This window comes from Colias eurytheme, chromosome 31 (assembly GCF_061535395.1).
Source record: "Colias eurytheme isolate Ceu_HAF_F1 chromosome 31, ilColEury1 Martin Lab GWU primary, whole genome shotgun sequence".
Lineage (NCBI taxonomy): Eukaryota > Metazoa > Arthropoda > Insecta > Lepidoptera > Pieridae > Colias > Colias eurytheme.
The window spans coordinates 2081232-2093554 of NC_143010.1; the positions used below are offsets into that span (position 1 = coordinate 2081232).

General features: G+C 35.5%; 1 protein-coding gene and 1 long non-coding RNA gene across 2 annotated transcripts in view; one reads left to right on the forward strand and one right to left on the reverse strand.

Moving 5' to 3' along the window:
* The window catches only part of Orp8 (Oxysterol-binding protein-related protein 8), a 72412-nt gene extending 60252 nt beyond the window's left edge, over positions 1-12160 (reverse strand). The window contains exon 1 of the mRNA XM_090119122.1: positions 11719-12160. The gene's annotated coding sequence lies outside the window, so the exon portion shown is untranslated. The remainder of the gene's footprint in view (positions 1-11718) is intronic.
* The window catches only part of LOC149895407 (uncharacterized), a 270965-nt gene that overhangs the window by 43788 nt on the left and 214854 nt on the right, over positions 1-12323 (forward strand). The window lies entirely within an intron of this gene.

The window sequence follows — 12323 nt, forward strand, 5'->3', positions numbered from 1 at the left end:
TTAGAATATAACACAAAAAAATCTATTGATTCATAATTTTTTTGATAGCAAAAGAAAATATAGCTCGCCGAGTTTTCCAATTATAAAATCTCCGAAATACTATATAGTTTTTGAGTTTATCCTTTACACAAAAAAAACTTATCCTCCATAAAATATTAGAATAGCGCAAAGATTTAGATATAGAGCACATGGAAAAAACGCCACAGATAATAAAACATCTTTAAAAAAAAAGGTAAAAAATGAATATTTTTAACAAAAATAATGGATAAAATTTAATTGGCACCAAAAAGGGCTTTCAAATAATCATCAAAGTTCTGACGTCAAACCTAAAAAAAACAGTCGAATTGAAAAATAAATCACTTTTTCTCAAGTCGGTTGAAATATTCTTAGTTCTTACGAAACGAAATAGGCATTGTTAACGATAGTAATTGAATTCCTTCGTTAATTAACATTGCCCTGAAAACGTGATTATTTTTCGGGGTCAAACTGGGGCGTAATTATTCGTTTTTTCCTGTATAAAACATTGGAATTTAATAGGCAAGTTATCTAAGATACGGTCTAGGTTACTGCTAGGTTCTACTTTAGTTAGTTCGTAACGATCAACTTTGAAATAAACACTAGCTGTGACCCGCGGTTTCACCCGCATTGCTCCGCTCCTATTGGTCTTAGAGCGTATACGCACTATGCGGGTAGCCGCATTGCGGGTAGCCGTCCGGCTGACCGCAAGCACAATTCTATGCGCACTGCGATGCGGCTACCGCAGACCGCACAGTGCGCATAGAAATGAATATTACGTACATAATTGTGCTTGCGGTCAGCCGGACGGCTACCCGCAATGCGGCTACCCGCATAGTGCGTATACGCTCTTAGCTTGATGATATACCTATAGCCTTCTTCGATAAATGGGCTATCTAACACTGAAAAATATTTTCAAATCAGACCCGTAGTTCCTGAGATTAGCGCTTTCAAACAAACAAATTCTTAAGCTCTATAATATTAGTAGATATAGAATACAAGTACAAAAATATGTATGGGATAATAGGTATTAGATTCGTTGTTATTGTTATATTTCAGTCAATTTATGTATTTGAAAATTACTATAAAAGATAAGTAGATAGACACTTTTGCGGCAAAAACATGCTTTTACTTTTCTTATCAAAGCCATCAATTAAGATACTATAAAACTTGAAGATTTAAGATAATTAAAATAATTTAAAGTTTATTCTTTTTCAGGCATGGTTTTATCTATAACAATCATATATATATGCTTAAAAAAACCTAACCTTTTGCTTAAAAAAATCATCAAAAATCATATGCTTTTTAACCACGGTACGATCATACCAACAGGAGGAAAGTTATAGACCGGGAGATACTGACACAAAATTTCGAGTCATTTGTAACAGGATGGCGGTTCTACAGGGGTCTTAGTACGCAATGATAAAAAGAAAAATGATGGTGTGATCGCTGGTATCGGTGGTATAGTCGCGTGGGCGTTAGCCGAACTCGTCGGAAAAATAGCGAAAGTCAAACGATTTGTAACACAAAAATTTTAGTATTTACCGATAGCCCATAAAAAAGAAGTAGGCGGTAGTGTCATGCCATACTTTTCCGGTGTGACTTACAGCCCGCCATACCGACGCGAATATGTTGATTTAAATAAAACAATTATTCAAACATTTGTACCAGGCTAACTTTTGCACAGGTAACCATCGTCGTGCAGCCATTTACGAAAATCGCCATGCCATACTTTTCGGACGATTCCAAATGGTCACCACTCACCATACCGCCGAAAATCTGCAAAAAAAATTTATTTCGCCAAACTTTTTGTACCAGTATTGCATTTGGATTTTTGGAGAGTATTTGATAAAATGTGACCATTATTATATTTGCCATACTTCTAGTAGGGGGAAAAAGTGCTGTCATACTTGAAAAATTAATTTAGTATTAATTTATATAAGTGAAGATTTCCAACACCTAGATCTTTGAAATTTTGTATTTATATTCTTTGATCCTCAAACTTCCAGGAAAAATAAGTGCCATACTGTTACAAATCGTTTGACTTTCGCTATTTTCCAACGAGTTCGACTAACGCCCACGCGACTAAGCCGCCGGTACCAGCGTTCACACCATCATTTTTCTTTTTGTCATTGCGTACTAAGAACCCTGTAGAACCGCCATCCTGTTACAAATGACTCGAAATTTTGTGTCAGTATCTCCCGGTCTATTAGTCACAAACAACAAAAAAATTTCTTAAAAATTCCAGCTCTGTACGCAGATATCTAAATATGTAGTACATACCTAACAGATAAGGGTCTGTTAGTTGATAAGCTTATCAGAGACTAACTGTATGATTGATTATCTGTAACGCTACGCCAAATATTCACTTAATAAAAACTATTTTTGCAATCGGAATAACGTATCTACCAAAAGGACAAACAGGGCATTACCATGATTTCTTATAGCAGTATTAAATCAGTATTAAATCAACATAAATCCAGTGTGGGAAAGAGATGGCGCTAGACGACATATATAGCGCTGTCTTTATTCCACATACAGTGTGGAATGGGTAAATAATACTCAAACTCAAACTCAAACATTTATTTATTCAATTAGACTTCTTGGAGAAGCACTTTTGAAACGTCAATACATATTTTTTACATTTACCACCGATTCGGAAAGCAGTATCTATGGAGAAGAACCGGCAAGAAACTCCATTAGACCGGGAGATACTGACACAAAATTTCGAGTCATTTGTAACAGGATGGCGGTTCTACAGGGTTCTTAGTACGCAATGACAAAAAGAAAAATGATGGTGTGAACGCTGGTACCGGCGGCTTAGTCGCGTGGGCGTTAGTCGAACTCGTCGGAAAATAGCGAAAGTCAAACGATTTGTAACAGTATGGCACTTATTTTTCCTGGAAGTTTGAGGATCAAAGAATATAAATACAAAATTTCAAAGATCTAGGTGTTGGAAATCTTCACTTATATAAATTCATACTAAATTAATTTTTCAAGTATGACAGCACTTTTTCCCCCTACTAGAAGTATGGCAAATATAATAATGGTCACATTTTATCAAATACTCTCCAAAAATCCAAATGCAATACTGGTACAAAAAGTTTGGCGAAATAAATTTTTTTTGCAGATTTTCGGCGGTATGGCGACCATTTGGAATCGTCCGAAAAGTATGGCATGGCGATTTTCGTAAATGGCTGCACGACGATGGTTACCTGTGCAAAAGTTAGCCTGGTACAAATGGTTGAATAATTGTTTTATTTAAATCATCATATTCGCGTCGGCATGGCGGGCTGTAAGTCACACCGGAAAAGTATGGCATGACACTACCGCCTACTTCTTTTTTATGGGCTATCGGTAAATACTAAAATTTTTGTGTTACAAATCGTTTGACTTTCGCTATTTTTCCGACGAGTTCGGCTAACGCCCACGCGACTAAACCACCGATACCAGCGATCACACCATCATTTTTCTTTTTATCATTGCGTACTAAGACCCCTGTAGAACCGCCATCCTGTTACAAATGACTCGAAATTTTGTGTCAGTATCTCCCGGTCTAATAGTTGCTCTTTTAAATCATATCAGTATTACAATTTAATTTTACAAAATATGTAACTGTATATTATCATAATACTAGCGACCCGCCCCGGCTTCGCACGGGTGCAATGCTGATACTAAATACACTACAGAAAAACTGTGAACCATCTGTGAACGTTGTATATAAAAACATAGGGGCCCGCTCCGGCTTCGCACGGGTATAAAATATAAAAGCCGGGCGGCCGGCCGGTACCGCCGCAAACGCTACGTCCCGCAATTTTTAAATCTGTAATATCTTCGAAAATATTCACTTAAATCATACGGTGTAAAGGGCCATATAGATCTACTTTAAATGAACAATGTATTCAAGGTAATTAATTGGTTAAGGATTAATGCTGTATTGGTTAAAATCGCTTCGAAAATTAGCCATTATTTGTCGTAAAAAGTAAATGACAAAAAAAAGTTATTGTGGGTTATCCATAAGAGATAGACATATTATACCATCGCGGACTTTTCTGTAGACCTTTTCAATGTGTATAATACTAAGTACATTATTTTGATAAAACTCGTAGGGTTCAGCCTGCGTTTGTAAGCAAGTAATGTAAGCGGAAAAAATGTAATTTTTTACGACATCACATTAGAAACCCCAAAAATAACAGTACTTCTTCACTATTTAATGGATGTTATTATACATAAAAACCTTCCTCTTGAATCACTCTATCTATTAAAAAAAACCGCATCAAAATCCGTTGCGTAGTTTCAAAGATTTAAGCGTACAAAGGGACATAGGGACAGGGAAAGCGACTTTGTTTTATACTATGTAGTGAAGAAGATAATATATTCCTTAATGCTGTAATAGGCTCTCTGAACTAATACGTTTTTTACATAATTTTTAAATTTAGCACTACTAAACTCTTTGATGCTACTTACTGCTTTAAAACATTTAGGGTACGCAGTATTCATTCATGTGATATCGCTAATCGCTAGCGGCTAGACGACCTATACAATATATTCTATAGTTGCACTCTGGAACTAACTGCTTAAGTGTGCGTCCACACTGAATGCGCGGTGGCGGCGGCCTAGGCGGGCGCGACGAGCGGGCGCTCGCGGTGGCCACACCGACGCGCGAGCTCAAGTAGCGGTTCGACGTTTTTCGGGTGTTGCAAACTTTGGACGATTTGCTATTTTTACTGGACAGTCCGATTTTGAGATGAGATCATTATAGAAGTTGTACACGAAATAAATAAAACAGAGGAATAACGGGTGAATCTTATATGAAGAATTGAGATACTACAAAATTACTGTGGTGTATATAAGTGTTTTAGATTGAATCGCACTTATTAATAAAGAAGTTTCACTTCAACAATTAAGTATTTACCGCTATTTTACGAAAAACAATAAAGGATATAATATAAGAAGTCGAGCGACAAGACCGAACTGGTTTGTTACCCCCGCCGTCCGCGCATTGGGTCGCTTGCTGACTAGGCCCGTAGTGTGGCCAGAACGCGCGGATAGGAGAGTTTGAAAACTACGCGCGCTGGCTCGCTCATTACCGTCGCACTAGGCTTCCGCCATAGTCATTTCAATGTGGACGCAAAGGCGCGTTTCATACGTTTGATATTTCGCGCCCGCCGTCGCAACCGCGCTAGGCTCGCAGTGTGGACCTGCACTCAGACATTATGGTACGGGGCAGGACGCCTACAATATTGCATTTTCAAACGGCTCACATATAAAACAGAACCTCGATCGACTTCACGAGTCAGGCAATTACCCGACTTACGTACTGCCATTCTGGATCGTCTATTTACCTTAAAATCTTAGTTCTCAACCAGTATGCCTAATATCTATAATCTATCGAAATTCGACTCATTATAAGGCCTCTCTCCCGCGCTCCACTGCCCGTATCGCGATGGCACACACTCGACAAGCCCGCATTGTGCTGCGGGAACACGGTATGTGTAGCCGAGCGGTGCGGGGACACCACACTCTCATATTATGTATATACGAGAGGACAGTTTACGTATTTTGATAATATACTTGGATGTGTAATAACGATTAAGATAGCCTATCTGTAACTGAACAATGTTATATTTTTAGCACAACAAGAAATATGTTTAAACAAGGATTAAACCTAATCTTTATGTCTCGAACATATGATTAAATATTTCTTCAAGCTGTCATGCATAACTCTAATTCTTATCATAATCGAAAAAATGATGTATGTTAGATTTGTTAGAGACGTCTGGACTCTGGACTTTAGACCACCTAAACAATCTTATAATGAAAAACGAATTATTGTTTGTTTATTTGTTTACAGACTACGCTTTACTTCAAAAAGTACGTCTTCATCGAGTCGATCTTTTTTTCTCCTTCATCCCGGGTAATCCCACGCGAAGCCGGGTCAAATGGCTAGTCTTGTATATTTAGTATTATCTAGCTATCTTGCTAGTATGATCGTCCGCGTCGGCGTTATAATTTCTGTGACATCACGCTAAATTCAAAATGGCGACACTAAAGGGCAATTTTTTTACTTTGATTTTTCGTAATCAAGTTTTAATTTTTCTGCTTATTTGTTTAAGTAGTTTTTTTTTTCTTGTATTTTGGTGCACAACGTAGATGTGGTGACTAATCAATTAAATATTTATTTAAATTTATGCATTAAAAAAAATATAGTGTCACTGTACAAATCATAAATACATTATAGAAAAACCCAAAACTTCTCCGCGTCCTGATATTTACACCATTTTTTATTGTATAGTTCATTATAATTAAATGAACAAATAAACCATTGAATTCACTCAAAAAATATGTGATAGACTAGAATTTCATCATTTCATTTTCATTCATTCATCAATCATTTTTAAGCTATTGCATAGCTTCTATCGCGGGACTTGAGCGCGGGGACCGAATCCAGAAATTCCGTAACGAAAAAACCTCACGCTCCCCACGGGGACGGGCGCGGAGGTGTGGCTTGAAGGCATAGCATGCAATAGCTTTACCGCGGCAGCGGGCAGTCCCCGGACCCCGAGTGACACACGTCTTTTTTTTTCAAAAATAGAATTAAATTCCTGGTTTTCCTTTTTATCGCTTCATATTTGCAAAAGGAACAAAGACGAAAATTTAATTGAATACATATTAAAAGGGCTGACATTTTACAATTATTTATTTTAAATTATTAAAATCAACCAATCCTTAGCTAAAAAAAATCTCTTAGGAAATTTTTTCTCATAAACAGAAAATAAGTAAATTCTTCATACATTTTTCGTCCAACCATGATACTTAACTCGGCCATCGAACAATTACCTTTGATAGATACTAATTAATTCCTCAGTACAGTTGGTACAGTTAGTTTAGAAGTCTAGGCATGCTAATATAGTTCTAATCAACAACTGAAACGCTTCCGTATATTGGAAAGCGAAAAAAAAATTGTATTATTTATTTATTATTCACGTTAATAGCATTATTAAGTTCTTTAAATACAAGCTGCGCCCCGCGGTTTTACCCGCGTGGTTCCGCTCCTGTTAATCTTAGCGTGATGACATATATCCTATATCCTTCCTCGATAAATGGGCTATCTAACACCGAAATAATTTTTCAAAACGGACCAGTAGTGCCTGAGATTAGCACTTCAAACAGCAGCCTGATTTTTTAATTCTACTAACTGACTCCTGAAACTCGATTTTGACCCACTTTAAACGGACGAATTCAATTCAAACTTTGTACACTTATCAGTGAAAATAGTTTCATCTTCTATTCATATTTGTTTAATTCAAATAAATTGAGTATTTGAAATGATGAAGAAAATAAAAAAAAGATGCGCGCGATGCAGGATTCTAATCCTCGTCTTTCACTATGTACCATGGATGCAAAAACCTAAAGACCAATTTATAAAAATGAATCATAAAGATTTTAAGCACCAAGTCGCGTAGGCAGGTATATAAATAAAATCGAAGTCTGTCTTAGTTGTTAGTTTATCAACAAATAGTGGTTGATTACTTAAAGTTTGCCACACTGGGATCAAATCAAACGCAAACTCGATCCCTGAGGTAAAACAAAATACCACAACCAAATTTTCAGAATACGTCGTAGGTATTCGATAAAATTCACAACTTTGTTCTAGTTCTAAAACTCAAATTATATTTATTCTTTCTTATACCTTATACCGTATATGGTTTCGTTAATTTTTGAAGTGAAACTTCTTTAGGCGCGTTGAGAGTAAATTTTCAAGGTCGCGTCATGGCAATACTGTCACGTCATGGAGTAAGGCAACGATTTTGGTATCTTTGAATCTTGCCGAAGAAGTTTCACTTCTGACACGTGTGCAGTTTTCCAACTTTACTTTTCGGAAATTTTAATGCATACAAGTGATAAGTATTTATACATACTAGGATTATAAATGATTTTCTAATTTAGCTATCCATTTGTCTTCGACTTACAATGGTCAACGTTCACGTCCACGAAAAAATAATTTATTTAGATAATTAAGAACTTTTATTAAGTGTCGTTAATAATAATAAAATTGTATATTGCCTGTGTCCTGTGATAATAAATTATAGTAAGTACACAAACCAATCATATTATAAGTAAAAAAGTGTACTTAAATAGGTTATTAGTTATTAGCGCTTCGGGAGTGGCACGTCGAAATGTGGTCAATTAGCCATATTTTACTTCAATTGTCTCTTTTTCGCTTACAATATTGAATCATACCATCTCACTTTGACGTCTAACCGTGTGTGTGTTAGTGTGCCGTTTTTGTAGATCGAATGTTGTGTTCGTAACTTATCTACACCCTTTTTACTTGTAATATCATTGACAGAAACGGATTATAAAACACTAGCTGTGACCCGCGGTTTCACCCGCATTGTTCCGCTCCTGTTGGGCTTAGGGTGATGATAGCCTATAACTTTTCTCGATAAATGGGCTATCTAATACCGAATTTTTTTGCAATCGGACCAGTAGTTCCTGAGATTAGTGCGTTCAAACTAAGGTTCAAACCAACAAACAAACTCTTCTGCTTTATAATATTAATTAGTATACCTAGATAGTATAGATTGTTATTAACGATTTTGACATATTATGTGCATGTGTTATGACGTCATCAGAGAAGAATCTAGAACAAATAATCGTATGTCAGAACTTTAAATATATTTCGAATAGCTCTACTATATATACTTACTATATATAAACTAGATACATATTCAACGATGTAAATATTTTCCTTTGTTTGTAAATAAGTACTGTTGTCGTTAGATAAACGTGGCAGCGTGCCAAAGCTAGCTAGCTACATAAAAGATTTTGATGGCAATAATATTTAGAATATACCCTCTTTTATCCGAGACAGTATGGAGAATATTCCGAGCGTACCGTCAGCAACGAAGAGCTTGTTAAAAACGTAAACATACGTAATTTATAGTAATTACTTGCTCTAACTAAGTTTTAAAAATTATTATCTAGTTAGGTTCTTACCGATGAAAGTTATTCCTTTGCACATTTCCGTATTATTTGTATTAATTGTGCAATATCGTAACACACACGAAGGCATATTTGATGCGTTTCACTTTAAAACCATTAAAAAAAACCGCTCAACATACGTCATGTGGCGTATGTTAACCGACTTCAAAAAAAGGTTCTCAAATCGGCCGGTATTTTTTTTTTAATCTATCTACTTACTAAATATGGACATTTTTCAATCAGGCTTCATATACCTACTCCCTCTCATATCTTAAGGACACTCATACATGCTTATATGTATATGTTTATGGATGTAGATAAATATGATATATGAATAAATTGTTAAATATAGGTCACATAATCTGAAAACATTCCCATGTTCCAATTACATATACACAAATATAATGGGCCCTCTTCACAATGGGCAACAATGGTCAAGTAGAGGCAATCACGATAGTGTAGTACGCCAAATGTCTATGATCGGCCCATTGCAGATGTTTATTCATAATCGCCGTAATGGCGGCAAACATCGACGGCCATTTGTTGGGCCAACGCTGCCCATTGTGAAGAGGGCCCATGATATACAAAATAATAAATAAACAGTTAATTCAAACTCATATGCAATAATAAGCATTTTACGTACTAGCTTTCGGCCCACGGCTTCGGCCGCGTAGTCTGAGAAAAAACCCGCATAATTCCCTTTCCCGTGGGATTTCCAGGATAAATTAATTAAAGCCCTCCACCGCTTTTGTCTGTCTGTCACTACTACTCAGAGTATATATAAAAAAAGAGCGTATGTGCCGAGCACACGTGTAAGAAGTAAAACTTCTTTAGCAAGATTCAAAGATACCAAAATCGTCGCCTTACTCCATGACGTGACGGTATTGCCATGACGCGACCTTGAGGTTTTACTCTGAACGCGCCTAAAGAAATTTCACCTAAAAACGACTGCAATGATTTTAGTTCTGTTTTCACTGATGGATAGCGTGGTACTCAAGGAAAGGTTTAAGATATAATTTGACAAATTTGTTAAGTTTAAAACAATGCAGGCATAGCCGCAGGCGGAAAGATAGTAATATTAAATGTTTAATGATTCAAACAGAAATATGTACTATCAAAATCTAATGATATTCCAAGCTTGCATACAGATATTTATAATATAACTAGCTTATCGCCCGCGGCTTCACCCGCTTTGTCTAAAACATAATAAATTATATACTAAAACCTTCCTCTTGAATCACTCTATCTATTAGAAAAAACCGCATCAAAATCCGTTGCGTGATTTTAAAGATTTAAGCATACATAGGGACATAGGGACAGAGAAAGCGACTTTGTTTTATACTATGTAGTGATAGTATACCTATATGATTTACTCTACAGACTAAATATACAAATAGATTGTCTGTGTGTCTGTATCTAGGCCAGTCACCCTAAGGTTGTCACCATGACAGTAATCAATGAACTGTAAAAGTATTGAGAATTCAATGTATTGTAAAAGCCTTGATTGTATTAAGTTGAAACTTTTGGATGATAAAGATAAACCCAATGATATTACAAGTAAAAAGGTGTAAAAAGGGTATTAGCGCTCCAAGATTGGCAGTAGACATGAGGCTAATAAGCCACATTTCGTTCTAATCTCAGGAAGTAATAGAATCCGCATACGGTGAAACTTTGGAAAGATTTGCCACCTGCGGTGTTCCCGAACAACTACGACATTGGGGCTTTAAGAAAAGAGCTTATTTGTCCATAAAAGGAAGCACCTGCAACACTTCTAGTGTTACAAGTGTTTATGGGCGGTGGTGACCACTTAACATCAGGTGGCCCACCTGCGCCTTTGCTTGCTCTGACATAAAAAGAAGTACTGGTCCGATTTGAAAAATTAGAAGCCCATTTATCGAGGAAGGCTGTATATCATCACGATAAGACCAACAGGAACGAGCAATGCGGGTAAAACCGCGGCCACAGCTAGTAGATAAGTGAGTAATAAGATTGGTTTTAATCCTAGTTTGGAAATTAATGAATTCATTTCCCAGTGCAAATAATCTTCATCTACACTAATATTATAAAGAGGAAATTAGATGTTTTGTATGTGTAATTAATAATAATTAATAAATACATTTTAATACACTCAAAACTATTGAACAATAAATGAAAATACTTATGCCAGTGGATTGACATTGCTCACAAAAGATAGATCAATTTATAATCAAAATCATCACAATATTGGGAAACTCTATTCTTGATTTCAGTTAATAATATTTTAGATATGAAAACAATGGACAATGGCCAAAATAAAAAATCTAAATAAAGATAACAAGAAAAATAACTTCAAGAAATAATCACCAAATAAATTACCAATTCAAAAAATTCTAATCACCTATTGTTTTCAATTGGGAATTCCCTGTTACAAATAATTATGTTATTTATTAAATACAAATCAAATATAAACAAAAATTTAAAATAGACATCATCTTCATAGATTTTACATATTATGCCTCAAAAGTATCTAGCTAGAATCCTATTAGAGTCTCGCCTACTGACCTAATACATATAATTAGATTAAAAATATTCTCAATATCTTAAAAATACATTAATCCTTATTACAAGATAAATCGCGATACGCAAGCCTTTTTTTGTTGACGAATTTTTTTTTTTGTAAATAGAACATGGTGATTTTTTTTTTATTAATTGCAAAGAGTATTATCGTATACATACCAAAGCTCTCACAGCCAATATCATCGGTAGACAGTTTCTTCATCAAATGATCTTTTTTACATGCACTCGGAAATTTGCTAAACCGGCAAACATTGCTAAACACATAACTATTTACTACCGCTAAGGTCACTTTATTACAAAACTTTTTTACTAATTTTGAATATTACGATTGTCGCACGAATACAGGAAACGACGCAAACAACTCTAAATAATATAATTTAGGGGCTATAATAGTATACAGATATAGTTCAAGGATCAGCGACTTAGTTAATTTAAAAAAGCGACGGCACCGACACACTTAACGCACAAATATTAATTTATTGGTATTATTGTCCACGGTTTGGCGCTAGAACGGATTGTTTCGCGAGGAAACCGAGTGTTTTTTAATTATTGTATGCTTCGAAGCACAAAAATCTCCTTTCCTGACGTGCGACATGCGTGAATCCAGTGTTGCCAAATTGAGGTTTTTTTTTTACTTAATTTGACACAAAAACCTATTATATGAGAAATAAAATATTATTTTGTTTTATTGAACAATAAAATTATGAGACATCATTATTAACATACATTTTAGTTTATATTGTGTGAATGTAACAGCCCTTCCA